Source organism: Psammomys obesus, unplaced genomic scaffold (assembly GCF_907164565.1).
Source record: "Psammomys obesus unplaced genomic scaffold, mPsaObe1.curated_primary_1811, whole genome shotgun sequence".
NCBI lineage: Eukaryota > Metazoa > Chordata > Mammalia > Rodentia > Muridae > Psammomys > Psammomys obesus.
The window spans coordinates 4,688,214-4,711,355 of record NW_026596091.1 but is presented as its reverse complement, the minus strand read 5'-3'; positions in this window follow the sequence as shown (position 1 = coordinate 4,711,355).

Sequence of the window (23,142 nt, the reverse complement as noted above, 5' to 3'; positions counted from 1 at the left end):
CCCCCTTTCCTGCCTTCTCCCTATATAAGTTGGGTAAAAATTTCTAATAAACAAGGCCTTGATCAGACAAACAGACTTGGCTCCATTCTTTGCGTCTCTTGTTCTCTTACCCCCCTTTCCTTCCACCCTCCTTTCTTTAGGAACCCCTTGAAGTCCCACGGGTCGGGACACCCCCTCTCTGTAATACTTTAGTTTTACAATAAGAAAAATTCAAGTATGTACTATTTGAAATATTAAATATTGTTTAAAACATCAGTGAAACAAATAATGGCTAAAGCCTTCAGGCTATTTTTCCCAGAGCACCTTTCAGGGGGAACATTAAAAGGTGCTGATGGAATTGAACTTTGTCTAGTTTAATCAGTGGAGTGGAGTTGCAGGATATTGCAAAATGCAAGTGACTAGACAGGCCTGGGAGGAGGCCATCTGGGAAGTTCATCACCCAACTGAGCAGCATGGGCTCTCCTCTTCCTTTGGTGTCAACTGAGAACTTTCAACTTTTACTTTCAACGTCGTCTCTTGCGTAAGGAGAGTAGAGTCTAATAAATGGAAACATCTTAGCACTTTATCTCAGAAGATTCCTGGAACCTACTTGCGTCTCTGAAAAAAATCTATCCAGGACTTCCCAGAAAAGACCAGGCCTGGAAACTGCTATTGCGTCATGGTACAGAGATTGGGTTCCACCACTGGGGTGTCATGGGGCTGTCATCTGGTTTCAGGGTCATTGGCGTACATTAGAAAGGTTTGCTAATAATAGATCAGAACACCTTTTGTAACTTTTACTAGGATATTGTTTCCTGACCGTTGGTCGCATTTTTTTTTTTTTTTGCATTATAATGTAAAATATCAAGTGTCACTACCGCAGCTTTCACACAGGACTCTGTCCCAGCCGTGATGACATTTCAGCCCCTTTTTTTTCTATTTTTATTAACTTCATACATGCATAAAATGGGATTTGAATAAACCCACCCCTTACTTTCTTTGCTCCAATCCCTCCCTTGTCTACCCACACCATTTTTTAACTCCCAACTTCATATGCTTGTAAAAACAAACAAACAAACAAAAACAAAACACAAAAGCAGCACCTCGTTGACGCAGTAAATCCTGCACAAGAATGGGCACAGGGTCCTCTACTGCGGCATGGGTAGCCTCTCAGGTCCAGTTTCCCTGAAGAAAACTCACCCTCCCATCTTCCCAGCCACCATAAATCACAGCCAATTATCTCTCAGCTATGAGTGGGAGTTCATTGTTCCCTCCCCTGTCCATGCTGGAAATTTGGCTGGCTTGATTTTGTGCAAGTCTTGATATGCACTTCCAGCTGTTGTCATTTCGTGTGTGCGACAGACCCATTCTATCCAGCAAACAATGTTTCACTCTAAGCGTCCATACAATCTTTCTGCCCTCCTTTACAGAAGTACAAAGTGCATCTGGCTAGCTCCTAAGTCCTAAGAGATAGCCTAACGAGAATATTCTGCTAAATGTACATAGTACCAAAGTGTCCCTAAGATGTTCTTATCACTATACCCAGAGACTAGTGTGTCCCTCAGCTGGCATCAGGGAAGTTCCTTTTTACAGCGGTGACTAATATGGAGACTCAAAACTCCTCAACTCCTCAATACGCAGAAAACAAGAGACCTTGTAGTGTGGAGTGTTCAGCCTTAAATGGGACATCTGTATCTTTCTCTCTCTTTTTTTCTCTCTCTCTCTAACACACAAACACATCTCACACACATACACACATACAGAGAGTGTGTGTGTGAGAGACAGAGAGATCAGAAATCACCGTTGAAGATGGGCCAGAAACATATCAGTTCTTTTAGTCAAGCACTCCAGACCTTTGTACTTGCTGTCTGGGTTTGCCCCCTACCCCTTCTCTCTCCAGGTTATCTATGTAGCCTTTGCTGGCCTGGAACTCACTGTGTAGACAAAGATGGACTCAAATTTATAGAGATGGGTCTGACTCTGCTTCCTGAATGCTGGAATTAAAGGGCTGTGCCACTATGCCTGGCCTATGTTTGCTTTTTATCCAGCTCTTATGGCAAGATCCTCTTCTTATTTGGTTTACAGCTGCAAAGTCATATCCTTGAAGCAGCCTTCCCTGATGATCTACTTACTCACTGTATAGTTAGTTTCGATTACATCACTCTGTCTTATATTCTGTAAAACAAATACAGTGTCCAAAACTATGGGGTACTATTTCTGTGTTATCTCTTCTCAGCTGAAAGGAAAAGTTGTAAGATCTTGTTTTCATTGCTGAAAACAGAACAGTCCCAGATTCCCTGTAAGTACTCCAGAAAAATCTTCAGAATATAAAAGTAAGCAGCTTCCTTTTTTATCTTATTTTTAGTTATTAAAATTTATTCACTTTGTATCTCAGCTGTATCCCCCTCCCTCATCTCCTCCCAGCCCTACCCTCCCACTCTTTTTTCATCCCATGCCCCTCCCCCAGTCCACTGATAGTGGAGGTCCTCTTCCTCTTATATCTGACCCTAGCCTGTCAGGTCTCATCAGGACTGGTTGCATTGTTTTCCTCTGTAGCCTGGTAAGGGTACCCCCCTCAGGGGGAGGTGATCAAAGAGCCAGCCACTGAGTTCATGTCAGAGACAGCCCCTGTTCCCCTTACTGGTCTACCCACTTGGAGACTGAGCTGCCATGGGCTACATCTGTGTAGGGGGTCTAGGTTATCTCCATGCATGGTCCTGGGTTGGAGTACCTGGGCTCAGATTTTTTAGCTCTGTTGGTCTCCTTGTGGAGCTCCTGTCCCCTCCAGGTCTCTCTATCTCCCCCTGCTTCCAAAAGAGTCCCTGAACTCTGGCTGGAGAGATGACTCAGAGGTTAAGAAGGTCCTGAGTTCAATTCCCAGAAACCACATGGTGGCTCCTAATCATCTATTGTGAGAGATGGTGCCCTCTTCTGGTGTGCAGGCATAATCCTGTATAAATAATAAATAAATAAAACTTTAAAAAAGATTCCCTGAACTTAGCTCAAAGTTTAGCTATGAATCTCAGCATCTGCTTCGATACCCTGATGTACCCTGATGTCTTTCAGAGGCCCTCATGATAGACTCTGTCCTGTTCCCTTTTTTCTCTCTCTTCTGATGTCTATCCCTTTTGCCCTTTCTGAATGAAGATTGAGCATCTTCCCTAAGGTCCTCCTGCTTGCTTAGTTTCTTTAGGCATACAGATTTTAGTATGTTTTGGCAGCGATCAGTGTGAACTAAATCTGAGGGGCAAAGGATCTGAAACTCTGAAACTGGTGAGTGGAGGGACAGCTGAAGCCAGAACATGTACTTTGAAGCTTCCAGGTTTGAGGGCACAACCCGGGAGGGAGCTGGGACAGATGGGATCCAGGTTACCCGTGGTGGGCATCTCCAGTCTGAGAGGGGTGAACTTTCGACCCCCCGCACTTTCCATTGCCCAGGCAGCAGCTGCAGCTGCCCCAAGTATGGGTCCAAGGAAGTGGCTCTCAGCTGGTAAGTACATTAGAATTATAAAGGGTCATTGGACTCTTTTAACTGGGGTTTTTACTCATTTGGTAGGGTCGCTGGGGAACCTAGGCCATGATGTTTTTAAAAAGCTGCACAAATAGATGTAATGGGACTTCTAATGCCCAAACTGAACCTCTAGGCACAGTGATATTTCTGCACCCTCTAGACATTGTTGAAATTCACCAGGATGAAGATTATGAGCATGGAAACCATAGTCACAGGGCAAGAGGGAGACAGGATTGGAACTGGACATAAGAAATGCAAGACAGGCCAGGAACGTAAAAATGTGCCTGCTTACCTGCTCTGTCAGAATTGAGGTCATCCCCTACCTTTCCTCTGATAGAACAAAGAAGCTTCTAGGATCCTCGGGAGCCTCTCACTTAAGATGCCTACATATTCCGTTCCACCATACTTTTATGACCCTACAGAATTCAGTACACAGATTTTGACAGATTATGGGCTTGAAGGTGCATTTACGTAGAGCCACTGAGAGAAAGGAGCCTAAAAGGGACCTTTTGTTACTGTCTTTCCTGTTGTCTCCTTCCCCTTGTGCTCCAGTTCTCTCTACACAGCGCTTCTTTCTCTGTACAAGTGGTTTTCAGCCTTTCTAGGGCACCCTTTAACACAGCTCCTCTTGTGTTATGATGGCCTCAACTGTAAGATGATTTTTGTTTCTACTTCATAACTGTAGTTTTACTACTGTTATGAATCATAATGTAAATATCTGTGTTTTCTGATGATCTTAAATGACCCTTATGAAAGGGTCATTCATTCCTCCAAAGCAGTTGTGACCCACAGATTGAGAACCACTGCTCTATAGTCTCCCATGACTTCCCAAAACTTCCTAAACAACTTCTTCAAGTGTTTTAAAATTCTATTTTTCTTTATCCAAAAAAAAAAAAAAAAAAAAGGAAAAAGAAAAACACTCCCAAACTAAAAAACTCCCAGGCTTGGAGAGCTCTCTGCATATTATTGTGGGCAATCTATGTATAAGAAAAAAACTTTCGTCCAAACATCTCATCCCATCCTTACACAAGGAGGCCACACAGATTACATTTTACCACAAATCCCAGATGACGCTATGGTCTGCTCAAGCTGGAGAAGTGGGGAGAGAACTGGCATGCAGGAACTTGACCCTCTGTAGCCTGTGGGAGTTGCAGAGTTCCTGGGAAAAAATAGACCATCATGACATATGGAGAAGATGGACTATATGAATTCTTGAGTTTTGTGAGTCTCTAAACAAAAGCCCTCTCCTCTGTCAATTAAACAGTTGATTTATGAGGAGTGAAGTTTGCACGTCGTTTGGACATACCATGCTCTGGGGATGAAAAACGAAGAAAATGTAATTTTATTTGGAAGATCTTTTAGGCTGTTGGCTGTCCAACACTGAGAACAAAATCTGGGTGCAGAAAGGATAGCGAGGGGGAGGGGGGGTTGGACAGGAGACAGGGCCTGGCCCCAAGTGCAGCATTACCCTGCTTGCAGCTGTGGGTTGGTTTAGGGTCCCATTTCTCTAGATTCCTGGAGGGTTCCTTTCTCTCTGATGAGGTGGTGAGGACACACAGAATGTGTTGAGCTCAGCCTTATGGGCTTGGGTGGAAGTTTGTGCTTTGTGTCTATGTCAGACCATTGAGACTCAGCAGATCAGACATTCTTCTCTCCTGGGATGTCCAGGCAGGTGGGACATGGCAGGGTTTTACAGTGGCCACATTGCACACACTGTTCTCCCCTGCTTTAGCAATGCATATTCTCCTGTGGAAAATTAGTGAGAAAGACTCAGTGTCAATCCCTCCTCGCAGCTTAAATGTCTGCTTCACCCAGGACACCTGTTTGTTGAGCAATACTAAAGGAGGCTTTTGAGAGGTTTACAAAAGACCAGACGGTGAAAAGGATGAGTAATGAAATGGAGGTTTCCCCTGGGGTTGAAGAGAGGATGTGGGAAGATGCAACTGGCAGTGAGGAGTAAAGAAGGGGACAGTGCATAACGCTAGCCTCCTTGTTCATCCATCCAACAGTTTCATAGTTATCTATTTAGCTCCCTTATGTGCAGCTACTTTCCCTGGTGTATTAGGTTGGATATGAGTGTCTTTGACTATTTTCTGTAGAGATTTTTCTTTGTCCTAGACATGTTCTAGACATGTTGCTTTCTTCTCTCTGATTTTACATAGGTTCTCCTTTGTTATTATATTTTAAATATAATAAATTCTCCATATATTTTAATTTTTATATATTTTAAATCTATTATAATGTCTGAATTTTAGTTTTCTATGTGCATATCTGCTTACCTGCCAGAGTTCTGAGATCTGCAGGCTAGGATTACATCATAGTCATCTTTGTTTCCTTTGCATATAGAAAGTACATCAATAATGACTGATTAAATAAATTTGACAACCTCACGAGTCCCCTAAGGACAGACACTTTTATCTCTCAATGTTTAACACCTGGTGTTCAAGGAATAATTTGTTTAATTAATTAGTTATTTAAGAGAAAATGAATTTTGCACCCAACTTTCAAAAGCCCTTCTCTAAGAATGGTTATTGAGACTTTTTCTTATTTATTTCAGGTCTTTCAATAAATACTTAATAAAGGAGGACTGGCCATGTTATGCTTTCTCTCATGAATTCAGGTACAAGTATATCTGAATATTGTACCTAATTCCAGCTCATGAGATGCTTACAGTTTACTATTGGAAGTCCTGGCATTTCTCAAAATTGTCTAATTGCAAGTTGGGCTATTGGTATGGAAGAAAATTATAGGTGGTATAGGGAAAATATATAACTAAACAAAAAAATATCACTTATTTCCAGAAAAAAAAACCACACAATTCTACCAAGCAGTCAGGTGGGTCATTTTTTTCTTTATGAAGGATGTAACCAACTATTTCCAACAGACCCACTGCATGTAGATTTGGCAAGATCGAAGAAGTAAGTTTATTTCTTCAAATAGTCTTACTATCATTCAGTCAAAGAGACCTCAATCATTACCTTCAGCTTTTTAGATCCTGAAGAAACTAACAGCAAGCTTCTAGCCACTCTGGTTGTATAAAGTGAATGTAAACCCGTGCTGTTATATAAGGACTCCCTCAATGCCTTCATACTCTTACTGGCAGCAAATAACAAACTGGCCTGTTCCTTAGAACCTTATGTGGCATTTGGGAGCCTATCCTAATGGTCTCTTTAAGGTGTTTTGAAACAGAATCCAGAACAAAACTCAGGGCATCTCAAATCCATTTTGAGTTTTTCTAGTGATTCCAAATTTACCTTAGTACTACCTACTTGTGAGGTAAACCAGATAGCTGAAATCAAATTTCTAATCCTGAAGAATGTCCTGATAGAGTTTTTGTTTTATTTAGAGGAGGAATCATAAGATATTATTAAAACAACTTGAACATCTGGTTTGGAAATAAAGTCATTTATTGTGCAACTGCCAAGCCACAGAGCCAAGCTTACCAAGAAAGCCTCATCTCTCCTAGTCTTCTGTAAGGCCTAATATTCAACTCTAATACCACAGACCCTCCAACGCAAATGCAGTAGAAAGGGAGAATGAGGTTTTCATGACTCAAAGAAAATTCACCTGGTGGTTGTAAAATCTGAGCAAAGAATCCTTTCCAAATCTGTTTTCCCAAGCTAATTGCTCCTCTTTAAACCCTCAGTGAAAAAGAAAACACATTAAAAAAATAATGTTCAAAAGAATTGTTCATTGAAGCCAGTAAAATTCCTTCTCCCAGCCCCATTGACTGTCCTCCTCCCATGGAGTTTAAGAACTGTTGTCTGTCTTAGAGAAAAGAAGAATCATTGTTTTTAAAGACCCGTTAGAGAACACCTAGAGTGAGCTGTTTTACTCTCCTCCTATATTCGGGATCAGTGGGCTCATTCAACATTGCTCAATTGTTCTGGCCATGCTCTTTAGCCATTTACATTCTATTATGCAACAATTATTATCAAAGCGCCTATACCTATTAAGGAATGAACTCCATGTTATAATATGTGACCTTTACATTTTAGCAACTTAAACACAATAAAACTGATACGTAGAAAACTATTATTAATGATAAAAATGCCACAAAAGCAACAAACAAGGCCTTGGAGATGTGACTAACTGACCCTCCCATTTCATCCTGTCAAACCCATGGCTGACCTGTCATTCAGTCATGACAACAAAGATGCAGCCTACCTGCTCTCCCTAAACCTGAGCTTTCAAACAAGGGCACAAACATCCCCAGCTAGGACATAACTATGTCATGTCTGCTTAGTTACAGTATCAAAGAGTTGGAAACCAGCCCAGAGATCTGTTTTGTTTCAATCTTTGTTTTGCACTGACCCACACTGGGGAGGTCACCTGCTATAATCTCCCAGCATGTCACCAGTGGCAAAGCCTTGGCAGAAACCCAAGTCTCATGACACCAATTCCAGGACCTTTGCCTGCTGTCTTCAATGGACACTGTAATGGCTTTGTCTTATCCTTCTCAACCATATCTCTGCTGATTTATTGTACTTTTGTTACTTGAATCTAGACAGGGAGAGAAGTAAAGATGCAAAGGTCAGGAGTTAAATAACTTTGGGGGGGGGAGGGAGTATTAATGAGTATCAACGGACAGTCGATTGTAGATGCTTAAACAGGGAAAGCATACCAGTACCTGGTAACTAAACAAGTATTGAGGTTTTCTTTAACTGTGTCAGGATTTGTAAAGTGTTGGAGAAGTCATGATACCTCAAGTTTTCTTTGCAAGGGTGGGGACTTGAAAAAAGAAGGGGGAAATGGAGAGGGAAGGGATTTTTGACATTTGCCAATGTCTCTTGCATTGGCTACCTACTTAATGGGAATGCTGAGAAAGAACCTGTGTGTGCCAAACTGATGATGTTATTTTTTGCATCTGATAGTGCCTTGCCAGAGGAAGCCAAACTATAAACAGGTTTTTCGGCTGACAATCCAAGTCTCCTCATAGGATTGACTCAGCGGTTATTTTGTCCAAGGTACATAGAGCAAGTTTGCAAAGTCTGGGTCATTCTGATAAATTCTTGAAAACAGGGACCCCAGACAGCAAGGAGAGAACATCAAAGACCTCCTGGGGCTGGAACCCAGAGTTGGCTAATGGCCTGTGTCCTCACTTCACTCCAGCTCTGGCTTGCAGTGGGAGGAAGCTCATAGGCAAACCTACTCCTTTGCCTTCCGTGGGGCCATCTGCTCAGCTGCAGTGCCCTGAAGAATCCTCTGTGCCACTAGCTTTGAAAACATTCTCAGTAGATCATCTGGCCCAGGGGGTAAGCATGTGGAAGGGAGACAAATATTGCCCATAAGAAGCTACTGCTCCTACATGCTGAAAGAGGAAGAGACAAGGAACAGAATGAGGGGAGGGATTCTTGGATGACCCTGGGGAGCAGGAAGCAATTCCCAGACTCAGATGTGAAAAACAGTTAAGAAATCAAATCATCCTCAAAGTTACCCACACTAAAATTACCTGGAGAGCTCAAAAAATAATAATAATACAGATTAAAGCATCTCCTTTGAGTCTTTCCTCCTGGGGCAAGTAGGACTCAAGAATTTGCATATTTAAGAGTTTCCAGGGTAATGTTAAGGTGGACAGTCAAGAAACTACACTTAGGACACCTTTGGAATGGAGGCAGCTGACCTAAGTTACCTAATTCTTCAGTCCTTAAGGAGGAAGTTGGTGAGCAGCTCCCAAAATTGGACATCATATTTGTGTTTCCATTAAGTGCTGAATTTGAACACAGTGCAGGTGCTAGGCAAGCCTGGGATGCCCACCATAAATAATCCCTGGGAGAATTCTCTACATCACAAAGAGATGGAGCTCTGTGCCTCATTTGGGTAGTCTGGCTGGGTTTGGGGAGTAGGGAGTGCCTTGCTGAGGTCTGGTGAGAGTGAATCAAGCAGAAGAGACAAACAAGTACAGGTCTGCTATCTACAGTAGCTCCATCCTGTCCCTACACCCTTTCCCTCAGAGCATTGCATGGACAGAGAGATGTTTCAGTGGTTAAAAGTACTTCCCACTCCATCCAAACAAACTAGAGTTTGGGTCCTGGTACTTAGGTCAGGGAGCTGCCTTTAGCTCCAGCTCCAGGAACCCCTCTGCACTAGTCTGACCTCTGACCCCAACACTCATGAGGCATCCTCTCACACAGACACACAGATGTATACACATAAAAAGAAAGCAATAAAAATAAATAAATCTTTGACTAAAGGGGCATTGCAGGTTGTGAATGTCTGCCTTTTTTTCTAGTTGCTTACACTTTTATTTATGTTCAGGATCTATGAACCATATGAGAGAAAGGGAGACCTTGAGTTGTTGGGATCTAGTCCTGAGTTCATCATGGTTAGTTTAGTTTGGTGGACAAGTCATCTTAGCTGTGTATCCTCACCAGGGAATGAGGACGACAACAGTTTTTCTGTAACCTGCTGGACTTCCTGAGTGTCTAATCGAGCCAAGTCTGAAATAATTTATTCCTTTCATCCTTCCTCCATTTATTGATTTAGTTAATTATATTAGCAATCGATCATGTGATGGTCCCTTGGGATATCAAGCAGAATAAAATAAATGAGGTTCTTGCCTCTAGGTAACTGAAGAAAAGAATAGATTTTCTTTTCAGTCTCCTACCTTGACTCTGCTGTGTCTGAGGAAGTCTTCTCTGGGACCACAGCAGTGCTTCAGAGCTTCCCGAGACCATCTTAGGATGCCCTTGCAAGCTCTCTGCAGGCTATTTCTTATTCTCCTTTCTAGGCAGAAAGCGAAGCAAGAAGGAAAAGACTCAGGAGCCCCTTAGAGTGAAAAATGGGGAATTGAGAAGGCTCAATTGAGTTACTGTGCCACAAACCCTCTATTGAATGGAAGGCACAGATGATTCACGGAAAACATTGGTGGCCCCATAACAACCCCATAACAACCCCATAACAATGGAAACAATGGTGTTTCCATACCATTGAAACATGTCAGGCTAAAATTCAGCAATGCTGGTGGCTAAAGCGATGAAATATTTTTATTACCATTGGCAGAATTGTTGCCATCCAGGTGCCCCTCATTCCAGATATTCTGCTTACAAGCTTTTCACCATAGCCAGAGACCACCAAACCCATAACAGGAGCACAAACACCCCCACTCCAGGGCAACTTCAATACAGTTTTTGAATGGTTGGTGGCCATGCACACTTATTAAATATGTTGAACATTCTTTGACTATCACTTGCCTATATAGCTTTAGTAAGAATTCCAGATTGGTGTTTATAAGCGAGGGGCTTGCTGCATCGTCAGTGGTGTCTCTATCATTGCTATTCCTGGGCAAAGGTGGACTTCTTCATGATGAAGAGGTGGATTGAAAGGAGTTAGACCAGAAAGAGGGCTGGAGGAGGAGAGAAATGATGGTGAGGCATCTTTGCTAAACGTTGGATGAGGTTAGTACATGCCTTCTGGGAGACCAAAGAGAAACCTAGGTTTGTCAAGAAGTCTGGAGTCCTTTGAATGGGACACAAAGTATTATTGTTTTATGCCCAATACACTAATTTATTCCATTCTAATCTCTCTGCCTTGCAGACAGAAGTCTGAGCCTTTCTCTCTTGCACAGCCCTGCAGCTTACTCCTGGGAGAATGGTTCCCTTGTTTCTCCAGGGATTCTTCTCACATTTGCACTTTCTTGGCAAAGTTGCAGAAGTATCAGAGGCACTAGGCACACCCTGGAACATTGATATGTTTGGAATTTAATCAAATCCCCTGCAAAATGAAGCTATTTGCTTTACTGCTGGAAGCACCAACTTTGAAAATATTTAAAAGCTATCAAAATACAAAAATTATTAGGCCTCTGCCTGTCACAATGAGCTTTGGGATTTATGTATTTTGATATATGCCTTATTCGCCCAATAAAGAAAGGCAGTCATATCCCTGACTCTGGCACTGTAGCAAGTGTAAGAAGATGGCTAGGTGCCCATCATGTTTTTCAACAATACGTCTTTGCTGTGTATTTTTGGCATCCCTCTCCCTGTATGAGGTCCCTGGGAAAGCCTTTCTCAACAGTCTCAGGTAGCATTGTCCTTCTTGCCTGAAACTACCAAGAATAGAGTTCCAACCCTGTGGCTTTAAAGTCTCAGCTGGATGTAATCAGTCACTGGTCTGAAAGTCAAGGTCTACAGGAATTGGAGAATAAAGAGTCCAAGAAAAAGAAATATGTATGGTTTTCTTCTTATTCCCATTGTGTCCTTTGACCCCAGCCTCAAATGGTTTCAAATTTTCACTAAGACTCTCAATGGCTTTGACCCTCTACCCTTACCTAACTCTCAATGCCGCCATTGGGAATACCCACCTCCCATGCTCCAATCCTCTCTGAGTGTCTGTTCGTCATGCCACTGTCTTCCCTTTGGCCTCTGAAGAAGGGTCTGTCCCTGTCCATTGAATGTCCCTACACCTGGGAGGATGATAACTAAATACTGCCCAGCCGCCCCTTCTTGGGTCCTTTCCATCAGCTGCTTTTACTCCCTGTGAAAAGGACTCTCAACCTTCCAGTATAGAAAGCCTGCATAAAGATCTGCTTGCTAAAATGCTCAATTCCTATCCAGAAAGGCAAAGAGGATGGACATCAGAAGAAGGAGAAAAGAGGGAACAAGTCAGGAGCCTGACACAGAGGACCTCTGAAAGGCTCTGCCCTGCAGACTATCAATGCAGATGCTGAGACTTATGGGCAACCTTTGGGCAGAGTGCAGGGAATCTTATGAAAGAAGTGGGAAACAGTAGAATCTGGAGGGGACAAGAACGCCACAAGGAGAGCAACAGAACCAAAAAATCTGAGCACAGGGGTCTTTCCTGAGACTGATACTCCAACCAAGGACTATGCATGGAGATAACCTAAGACCCCTGCACAGATGTAGCCCATGGCAGTTCGATAGCCAGGAGGATTCCATTGTAATAGGAACAGGGACTGTCTCTAACATGAATTGATTGGCCTGCTCTTTAATTACCTTCCCCTGAGGGGGAAGCAGCATTACCAGGCCACAGAAGAAGACAATGCAGCCACTCCTGATGAGACCTAATTGACTAGGATCAGAAGGAAGGAAAAGAAGACCTCCCCTATCAGTGGACTTGGGGAGGGGCATGCATGCAGAGGGTGGAGGAAGGGAGTGATTGGGATGGGAGAAGGGAAGGAACCACAGGGAGGATACAAAGTGAATAAAGTGTAATTAATAAAGAATTAAAAAAAAAAAAAAAGATCTGCTTAACATCCGCAAGCCAGCACTGCATCTTTCTTCCTTGTATTCACTGGCATTTCCACAATGCCTCACACAGGTTGGTAGCTCTACCTGGACCCTCCTGTGTTACATGCAAGCAGCCTGACTTCTTGCAAATAGATGCCATGAAAATAATCTCAATCTTTGAAATGCTGTTTTACCTCTGACTCTCTTTGGCTTTTGCTCTTTCAGTTCATTCCCACCCTTCCCTCGTCCCGGTACCCACATGGTCTTGCGGGCACCCTTCCCTACTTGACCCCTTTCTATCCGTGTCACGGTAGTGTACTTCTCCTTTGTCCAGTTAGATGAGGAGCTCTCTTCCACTGAGGATGCCTTTTCTTTCCTTCTCACCCCTCTCGTCCTTTCCTCTTCTTTTTTTCCTCTTTCTCTTAACAATGTCCATCCCAGCCAAGGCTCCAGTGACTACCCTAGCCTCCAGAGTGATTTCAAATCTTCTCCAGACCCTTTTCACTCTGGACTCAAGTCCTATAATTCCATTAACTGGATTTTTCCTCTCACTACCACCACTGTGATCCCAACCCAAAGTTTTCCATAACAAAATCACCCTTGACACACAATCAGGTTTTGACCTCTATTTTTGTAAATGGTACAAATATTACCTTCTTCATTCAAGCACAAATTATGGGACTGTTTACACTACTTCCACACATTTTAACTTTTTATGTTTGCTTGTTTGTTTTGATGAGTTGCCTCTTGGTTGTACCCACTTGTTTCCACTGTGGTTGCTGGCGCTCTGATTTGTACTTGCTCCTCTTGCTGGGACTGTAGCCCTAATCTGTTTGGCTTTATCTGTTTGGTTTTATTTCCCCTTTTCCAATTGTGTTGCTTACTCAGACAATCCAGTCTTAAAGTGCATTGCTGATGGAAGTCTCCTATGCTTTTACCTCACAGCTCAATTTAGTTTAAATGCCTTATAACCATGTCCCAGGCCCTATGTGATCTTTTGGGGCTTACTTCTCTGTACTGTCCTAAAATTAAGCTATTTTTCTAGCTAAATTTTATAACTCAAAATTCTCCAGTGAATTATCGTTTTGCCCCCCCCCTTTTTTTTTACTTTTTTTTTCTTTGCTTGACAAGCACTCATTCTCTAATGCAGTAGAAGAATTTTCTTCTTCAAACCCTTCCTGTGTTAGTTTTCCATGACTGTGACAAACTACGTGAGGTAATCAACTCAAAATAGAGAAGCTGTATTTTAATGCCGGTTTCTGAGACTTCAGCCTACAGTTGCTTCCAACTCTTTAGGCAATGATGGCACAGTCCAGCACGGTAGAGGAGTATGTGGCCTGTTCATCTCAAAGCAGACAAGAATCAAAAAGCAAAGAGACGGAACTATAACACTAGCTCTAACTACGTTCTCCTGTAGAGTAAGTAAGCCACCAACCATTCCACCAGCTCAGTGGCTTCCACTTTGCAGAAGTTTCATTACCTCCCAGTAGCACAAAGCTGGGGACCAGGTATTTTTCATGTGGCCCTTTGGTAGATACTAACATCCAAACTTTTGTACTTATTAAAGATAGTTTGAGATTTCATATTGCACTGTATTGTTGGCTTAATATTGCCTATCGTGAAAAATTTGGGCGTGGTTTTCTCTATTTTTATTCCTTTTAGTTTGTTGAACCTTTAACGGAAAAATATGTAGTAGACCTTAGAAACTTATATAGCCCCTACATTGAAATAAACAACATATAATTTATAAACATATATATGTATATATAGTCATTCCATTTTTTAGAAACCTTGTAATCTGTTTCTTTTGTTCTTGTTTTTTGGAAAGGTTTGAATTTTGTTCTCTTATTTATTTTTATTTTATTTAACACCTGGAGAATACTCACACAAACTCTTCCAGAGCAAGCTTATTTTATTCTCAGTTAACAGCTCTCAGTACTATTTTGAGAGTGACCATAACTTTCTATTTAAATAAATTGGTGGAAATAGAAAATAAATATATGATTGTAACTTTTACACACTAACGTTCTTGGGCCGTTATGTTATAGAATCAATGCTTTATCACCTCCTCTTCCTCCTTCTCTAGAAAAAGCTTTGTAACTGTGAGATATACAAGGTACTTAGCACAACATTTCCCTCACTATCTCTCACCATCCAGTCCTTTCCCTCTTCATTCTTCCTGTAAAAGGATTTGAGAAAGGGAAAATAACAAAAAGTAATATACTTCAGCAGAGGTCACCAAGAGGCTTCCCTGTTGACATGCTCGTGTTCTTTAGTGGCTCTATGTATGCAGATGAGAAATCATCTCTCAATGAAATCAACCAATTCCCTGTTAATCTCAAAATTTAACAAAGAAGAAGAAAGTATCCCCAACAGTTAACAGAAAAGGTTTGGTTACTTGGTGCAGGGTCCATATCTCAGCACTATTTGTTCCTCTTACAGGGTTAGATTTGGTTCTGAGTACTCAGTGAATGAGCAAACACAACTAATTGATTGTAGATATGGGAATTTATACTAGTGGGACACTTTTTGGAAGCTCACCTTGACCCTTCAACTCAGGTGAAATTTGAAATTTGGAAAGCAAACCTGAATTTAGAGCATGTATTGGCTGAGGCTAACCACACAAACTTTCGTCAAACAACTGGTTATGGACAAAAATTAATATTTGTTAAATAGGGAAAATGTAATTGGTAGGTAGAAAAGCATTTTATGGTGTGTTTATGTGTGTGTATGTGTGTGTGTATGCGTGTGTGTGTGTGTGTGTGTGTGTGTTTCCAAACACATTTGTATGTACTACTGCCCAAGTTTCAGAATGGAAACAGGCACATCCCATAGCATCTGGAGCAACTGGAACCTTCAATAATAGACTCTTACAACCATTTCGGACCAATTCTCGGCTACAGGCCAAGTTCTCCTCTCTACAAACTTTATTTTGAAGTAAGTTCAAGGAAATTTAAAACAGCAAAGTCGGGAAGAAAAACAAGATTTTGTTGTTGTCATTCAGCAAGTATAGTTTGAAGCTTGTTAGAAACTATTTCTGCTCCCACTCTATTACACCTTACTTTGGAGGCACCGGCTCCACTGTTGTTGTCGTCCTTACGTCAAGAGACTGTCCATAGCCAAGTCTCAGCAACAAGTGACTGGCTTGAAATCCTAACAAGGGTCTGTTGTGAGGCTGCCAAATTCCATTTCACAAAGCCTTTTGTGTGTGTGTGTGTGTGTGTGTGTGTGTGTGTGTGTGTGTTATGTATTGGAGAAAGTACTTTGTTCATTTGAAGTTTTCCTCCTTTTTCTTCTTCCTTCTTTCCCCACCAACATCCTTCCCCCTCCCCCCCATGTTGTCTTTGCCAAGGTTAGTGTTCCTGTTCCTTGGGGAAAGTCTACACTCCCCCTGGTGGATGATTTGCACTTACTTTTTTCTTTCCTTTACCAATAGACTCACAAACCTCAGCAATTTAGAGGTTAACAAATCCTTATGCAGCTTTCTTGCGCCTCTGCCTCTGTTGGGTTTGTTTTTCTTTGCTTTGTCTAAAATCTTTAGTGAAGAAATCAGTGTTTGGCTGTCAGTAAGGCAGGAGGTCAGGTTTCCCATCTTTACAGATAGATGCATTTAGTAATCTTTGCTTGTAAGCAGGGTGCCCTGCTCTGAGAAGTTCCTGAAAATTCTCATAGAAGGTCTTACCCTTTAAGCTATTTGCAGCAAGTAGCTCTTTAGGATGTTGACCAAGAGGATAAAGACAAACCTGTTTAGTCAGATCATTAGCAAATCCTGCATCTGCTTCTGTCACAATCTCACAATTGCCGAGACTTCATGGTTTGCATGAAAACATGGTTGCATCTATATTTCCCCCACAGTCAACTTAAATTTCAGCCCTCGTGGGTCTGCTAACATGTTCACCACCAAACCATCTGCTTTCCATCTTCCAAAATGTTGTTGTTGTTGTTTTCCTCCTGATTCTTTTTCGTCTTTGTGGGTAATGTCTTTAAAATCAACCCCTTTACTGTCTTTTTAGTGGGTTTGGGGAATAGAATGTAATGTAAGCCATATGCTAACTCTGCCATCTTAAACTCGAAGCATAGTCTTGAATTCTCAAAGTGACTGCAGGAGAGTCATTTAATCCTTCTTTTCTTTATATTCTTTTGTAAAATGAGAAGGTTTGTTGAGCTGTTGATGGATCCCTCACACAAAAATTTATAATTGAATAATCTTCAGATTATCATTATTAATGGAGACTGTCAGATAGTAACTTCTCAACCCTTCAAAATAAATTTTATGTCAGTCTTTTAAGAAATAAGCAAAGGTATGGGCTACACTTTTAATTATATGGAACCCTGACTTCTTGTCTCAAGGAGACCTTACAGCAGAGATGTCTCTGATATTTGTTTTCCTTTTCTGCTGAGAACAAAAGCATCAATTTCTCTCTTAAGACTAATGTGATGAGCAAATGAGTTCATCCACACAGTAGGGCTTCACATATGGAAATGTGCTATATTATTAAATATTAATTGTCACAGTTAATTTTTAGATTATGCATCTCAGCATCTGTTTTAATTGCTACCCCCCTGTTTTTCAGTGTTAGCAGTTGAATTTATGGCCTTATGCAACCTGAAAAAGGGCTCTGCCATTGAACTATATTCCCATCTGGGTGGAGAATCATAGCATTTGTCTTCAGTTGCTTGGATTTAGAATAGTATGAGTAGTTCCTGAAGAGTGAAAGTAACCAGTAAATCTGTTCTGTAAAGCAATAATCCTCAAATGCATTAAGACAACTACCAAAAGGGCTACATTTAATTGAGAATGATGAATGTGCCAGATTTTGTGTGTGTGTGTGTGTGTGTGTGTGTGTATTCTACCCTCACACAGAATAAGTGATTTAGGAAAGTTTATTCCGTTGGTGAATACTGGAGTAGAGAGTACAATCAGGTCTATCTGTGCCTAAAGGCCACATGCACAATTTTCATAAATCATCATGCTTTATTAATTCTCTAAAAGCTACAAACATGTCTGGTGTCAGTCAGGAGTCTTAGAGCACAATCATGATGAGTATCCTAGCCTTCATTTCTGGACTGCCCATACTGGAGCGTGAGCCCACTCAGTCTCACCTTTCTGCATTCTCTCATCCCCACTGGCTTTCTTCCTGCTGTGTCTCTCTTTCAAATGCTACTTCTCCCTCTCTCTGCTTGGTAACTATCTGTATGCTCTACAGGGATCCATCAGGGTCCAAGGCTTCTTTAAAGCCTTTGTTTTTCTCACAGCAGAATCAGTTACTAACTTATTACACATTCCCTGACCATTTTAATGGGTAAAACTTCCTCTTCTTAACTACTTTGACCAATGAATGTGAAAAAAATTTGTTATCATTTAACTATTTCCTCATCCTCTTGTACTATATGAGTGGTGATGGTATGTGTGTGGCCTCTTCCCAGTTCACTGCCAGAATCTGTAGTCTGTGAGTGTGGACCAGTAAGAGCTGACTTTCAGATTTCTCCTTAGGGATCAGGCTGATCTCAGACACCTCCCATGTCATCAGCTTTGTAGGGTTTACTTTTCCTTTTCTCTCTTTTTTTTCTTGCATAGCACCTCACTATATGGAAGGAAATTGAGGCACACAGACCTTAAACTACTTGCCCAAGCTCACCAAACCTGGCAGGACTTAGAGCTGAGCTCAAATTTGATTTTTTTAATTAATTTTTTGTTAATTTTTTATATTAATTACAGTTTGTTTAGTTTGTATCCCATCTGTAGCCCCCTCCCTCATTCCTTCCCAATCCCACCCTCCCTCCCTCATCTCCTCCCTGTCCCTCTCTAAGTCCACTGATAGGGGAAGTCCTCCTCCCCTTCCATCTGACCCTAGCTTATCCGTTCTCTTCAGGACTGGCTGCAATGTCCTCCTCTGTGGCCTAGCAAGGCTGCTCCTCCCTCAGGGGTGGGGAGGTCAAATATCCAGCCACTGAGTTCATTTCAGAGACAGTTCCTGTTCCTCTTATTAATTTGATTTTAAAATCTACCCTTAAACATTTTTGAAAACCCTTCTCCTGCTCATCTGTCCAGCTGTTTTCAAGCCATCAGCATATTGTGCTAAGCTTGGCACACCTTTGAGAGGCAGGTATATATCCAACTACCTGACACATTCATAATGTTCTTGCCTTCAACAAGCCCGTGTCCTAGACAGGTTTTAAACTAAGTGTCTGCCTTCAGCGTGCTGGCAAATATCCTGCATGATGTTTCCAGTGTGAAAGGTGTAAGAGAATGAACTCCATAGGGTCCCACATCACTCTGCATTTAGTGAAGTCATGAACAAGCCACAGTGTGAAGGGATTAGTGCATATTACCGTTTCAAATCCTTTTCTTCTCTCTGTGCATCTTTCCATGGGCTGGTAAGGCTCCAATCTCTAGAAAAATCTAAAACTTCGCTTGTAGGTGGACAAATGTAGGAGGAAAATGGTCTTTTTCTCCTTCCTAATATTACACCTCTTCTTTAAAACTTACACCTAAGCAAAATGTTTCATGCAAGTTTTAGATGAAAGTTTTCAAAAGAAAGCAATCATGTAAGTAAAAATATTATACAAAGCTTGAAGTCACTGGTGGTACTTCACAGAACTTTTGGCGGCAGCAACAGGATACAACTTTGAACTCTGGAGTCGGAGCCTAAAGAGAGCACAAAGCCTGCGTGGGGTTATCCGGTAACTGAAGAGTTGAGGGAAAGGACATGCTTTTGGCACTTGTTACCTGGGGAAAGGTGTTTAACTTATCTGGGCACCAGATTTCTTATCTCTTAAATGGGCTTCATCCTCAAAATACTTAGCATAAGTTTATGGCTTGAAGGGAAATCATGTTCATTCATAAAAGTTGGTTAGATAATGTCTGGCTGACAGTGGACAGAATTATTTTCCCAAGATCATCCAGTGAGGGAGATGGGAAGACAGAGCTTGCTCTCATCCTCAGGTCTGCGATCCGAGTGCGTGTAAAGAATGCGCATAACAGATCATCACAAATGCTCTCAGCCAATTAATATCTGAATCTCACTATGAGTGCTTGCTTCTAGGACATGCACTATTCCTTCACAGAAATGTCCTAGTCCTTTCTCTTCTGGTTTTGAGCTACTAATTCTTTATGTAGAAAAATTTTATTGTAAGTTTCTGAGCAACAATATTGGATCTAAATCAGAACTTGGTATCTGAACTGATGGTGTATATACTTAGACAAATATGCTATTTTATGCCATTAACATAATTGAAAAGCTATGGTACTTGGTATTAAAATTCAAATCCACTGACATATATCATATGTTATATAATATACACTATAACGTATAAGTAGGACTTACATATATGCATATATAGTAGATGAAAAGTCCAAACAGAACTACTAAAATATATTTTTAAAATTTTCTAAACAGCTGGAGATAAAGCTGTTAAAGTAGACAGTGCTGATGCGGCTCCTGTCTGGAAGTGCCATGTTTACAAGGCTTATTTAGCCTGCATTTAAAAAACTAAACCACCACAAGAAGATAGGGAATCTGGTGCCTAGGATGTCCAGATACAGAAAATGAAGCCCTTTTGCCTTCAAATGTTATACTTAAGGAACAAGGTTAATCAGGGGAGTTTTGTCCTAGGTACAGGAAATAGGGTCCACATACTTTTCTAGCAATGCCTGGCCGAGGGGCTTAGAAGGGGCTCAGAATGGGGGTACCAGGAAGTAGGGACTAACTGTATTCTGAGAAAAAGCATGTCATTCAGAGAGGTCACCAGGAAATCAGTTCCCAAGGAGGGCCCTTGCCTTTGAAAAACCCTCTCACTCCTGCACTAACAAAGCCTCAGTTCAATGGACCTCAAAGGATGGTAGCGAGCAGCTGGTTTGGGCTGGCCAGCTTTGATGGCTTGGGTGTTTGAACTGCAGTGAAGGTTAAGACAGTCTATTTCAGTCTAATTGTTTGTGTATCCGCTCAGGATTCCTCTCAAGAAAAAATCGGCCTTATCCTGTGGGAATTTGACATTTCACCATGAGTATTTTAGGGGCTTAGGCAAAATAAAAAACCTTTTTTTTTTTCTTTAGGAGCCTGCAAGAATCTATTCAATGGCCGAGTGCTCCTGTGGCCTATCAGTTTGTGCAGCATGCCTTAAGATTCGTGCTGCCATGCATTATAATTTCTGTATTCTGGAAGGTTCCAAAGAGTCCCTGCTGCAGCCTTCCCAAGTCACCTTCACAATCTGAGGGATGAGATTTTTGCCTTCATTTGGTTAGGAAGGTTAATGCCTTCTGGATGTGGCTTCATTTTGGAAGGCAGAGGGTACATTTTATGATATAATTTCCTCCTCATTTTAGCTATCTTCTTCTTTAACGGAGCACTTCTGTTCTGGGGTTAAGTGATGGGAGTTGAGTACTGCATTTGTTAAAGGACTATTGGCCGGGACCCTTTAAGATGGACAGAAGAAAAAGACCTCCAGATGCAAACATGGGAGAGTGTGACAGAGAAGAGACTGGTTAGTAATGTTCATGTTCACATAGTTGAGGTCATGTGAGTTTGGTAATCCAGCCTTCCCATCTTAGCTAGCTAAATAGTTAGTGATTTCCAGGGGGAACGAGTTCATGTTAAAGAAGAAGGTGAAGGAAGGAAAACAGCCTCTTCTTGTGTTTGTAGTGAATCCAGCAAGAGAATTTTCTCTGCTTTGTGTTTGAATTGCAGCCTGAGCACACACTGAGGGGCTTCACTTACCCAGCGTGACACCTCTGTGCCTTTAAGCCTCCTCAGATGACAAGCAAGGCCTAAAATAATAGCCATTATAAAGATGAGTCTAAGAATTAGGTGAAGCAATGTTCATGTGTGTGTGTGGTATGTGTGGTGAGTGCATCATTGTCTGAATGATACATGTACATGTTTGTGTGGATATGTGCATGTGCATGTGTGCTGGGCAAGTGAGCTGCACCCAGCGGAGCTACATCCTCAACTCTAAAAGCACAGTTTTCAGTTGATAAGCTAATGTGCATTTATCATGAACAACATGGCATTTCAAAATAGAGATACATTGTGGAATGGCTCAACTAAATGAGTTACCATTGCACTGTCTAGAATACTTTTCTTTTGGTTGGGTGGAAACAATTAAAATCTTCTTTTTAGCAATGTTCAGAATACAATGCATTGTTATTAACTGTAGCTTCCGTGTTGTTCAATAGATATCCAGAAATTATCCATTTTATCTAAGTGAAATTTTAAAGCCATAGACATCCCTACAATCTATGGTAATCACCTGCATTAGATGCTTTTGTATTACTGTGTCCAAAATACTTAAAAGGAGCAAGAGAGACAATATTTATTTTAGTTCATGCTCTCAGAGGTTCTCATGTGCCACAGCATGGCTAGCAAGGTGGATTCACTCCGTCCTTGGCACTGGGAGCATGGAATAAACTGTTCATGAGAGGTGACCTATGGAGCAAGGGTGGGGTGTCAGTCACTGGCCAGCTATCACCCTCAAAGGCTCACCACAGAGAACTACTTCTGAACTTGCCAGGACATCTCCAGACAGTACTAGCAGCCCAAGAACACTCAAAACATAAGCCAGGGAATAGCACTGTGGAGTCAAACCCTAACAGCGTCATTCTGGTTTTGAGTTCAACTCTCAGCTTCCGAGTGTGCATGAGTGTGTGTAGTGTTTCTCTTCCTGTGCATGGCGTGTCAGGCTCATCCATGTCATGGGAACCACAGTCCTCCTCCTGTCACTCTTGCTCTAATGATGCACCACACAACAGACAGATTGGCATGGGGGTGGGGACTGCTCTTTTCTGAGTAGAAGGGGAGGAGGGAAAGGGGAAAGAGGATGAAAGGATTGGACTGGGAGGCAAGGAGGCAGGGGGCTTGTCAGGGTGTAAATTGAATAAATAAATTAATTAATGAAAAAATCCCCCAAACTCAAAAACTCTGCTTTTGTATGTTTCTCAATGATTTTTACTATTTCTTCAAGGATCTTGTAGCATTCTAATGAAGATTAACAAAGAGAAGGTTTGTTTGTTTTGTTTTGCTTATAAATTAGAAAAAAGAAATTGTGCCCCTCTTCAGAAAACATCCCCATAAAGGCAGTGTGCTGGCGTGAAATAATCCTGGAAAATGAAACCATTATTTTATTTATTTTTTTAAAATCTGCCTTTTACTTTCTTTTCTACAGAAAGTGTGGGTCTTGGGGGGACTGCACGGTGGCTAAATGCTCATTTCACTCACACCCTTGAGGGGCAGGTTGATGAGAACCTAGGCCAGCTGTTCAAAACAGCAGGCAGAGTCACACTCAGGGGTCCTTGCTCATGTTCTGCTTCTTTTTAAGATATATTTTATTTTTATTAATTGCAGTTTATTCCCTTTGTATCCCATCTGTAGCCCCTCCCTCATTCCCTCTCAATCCCACTCTCCCTCATCTCCTCCCATGCCCCTCCTCCAGTCCACTGATAAGAGAGGTCCTCCTCTCCTTCCATCTGAC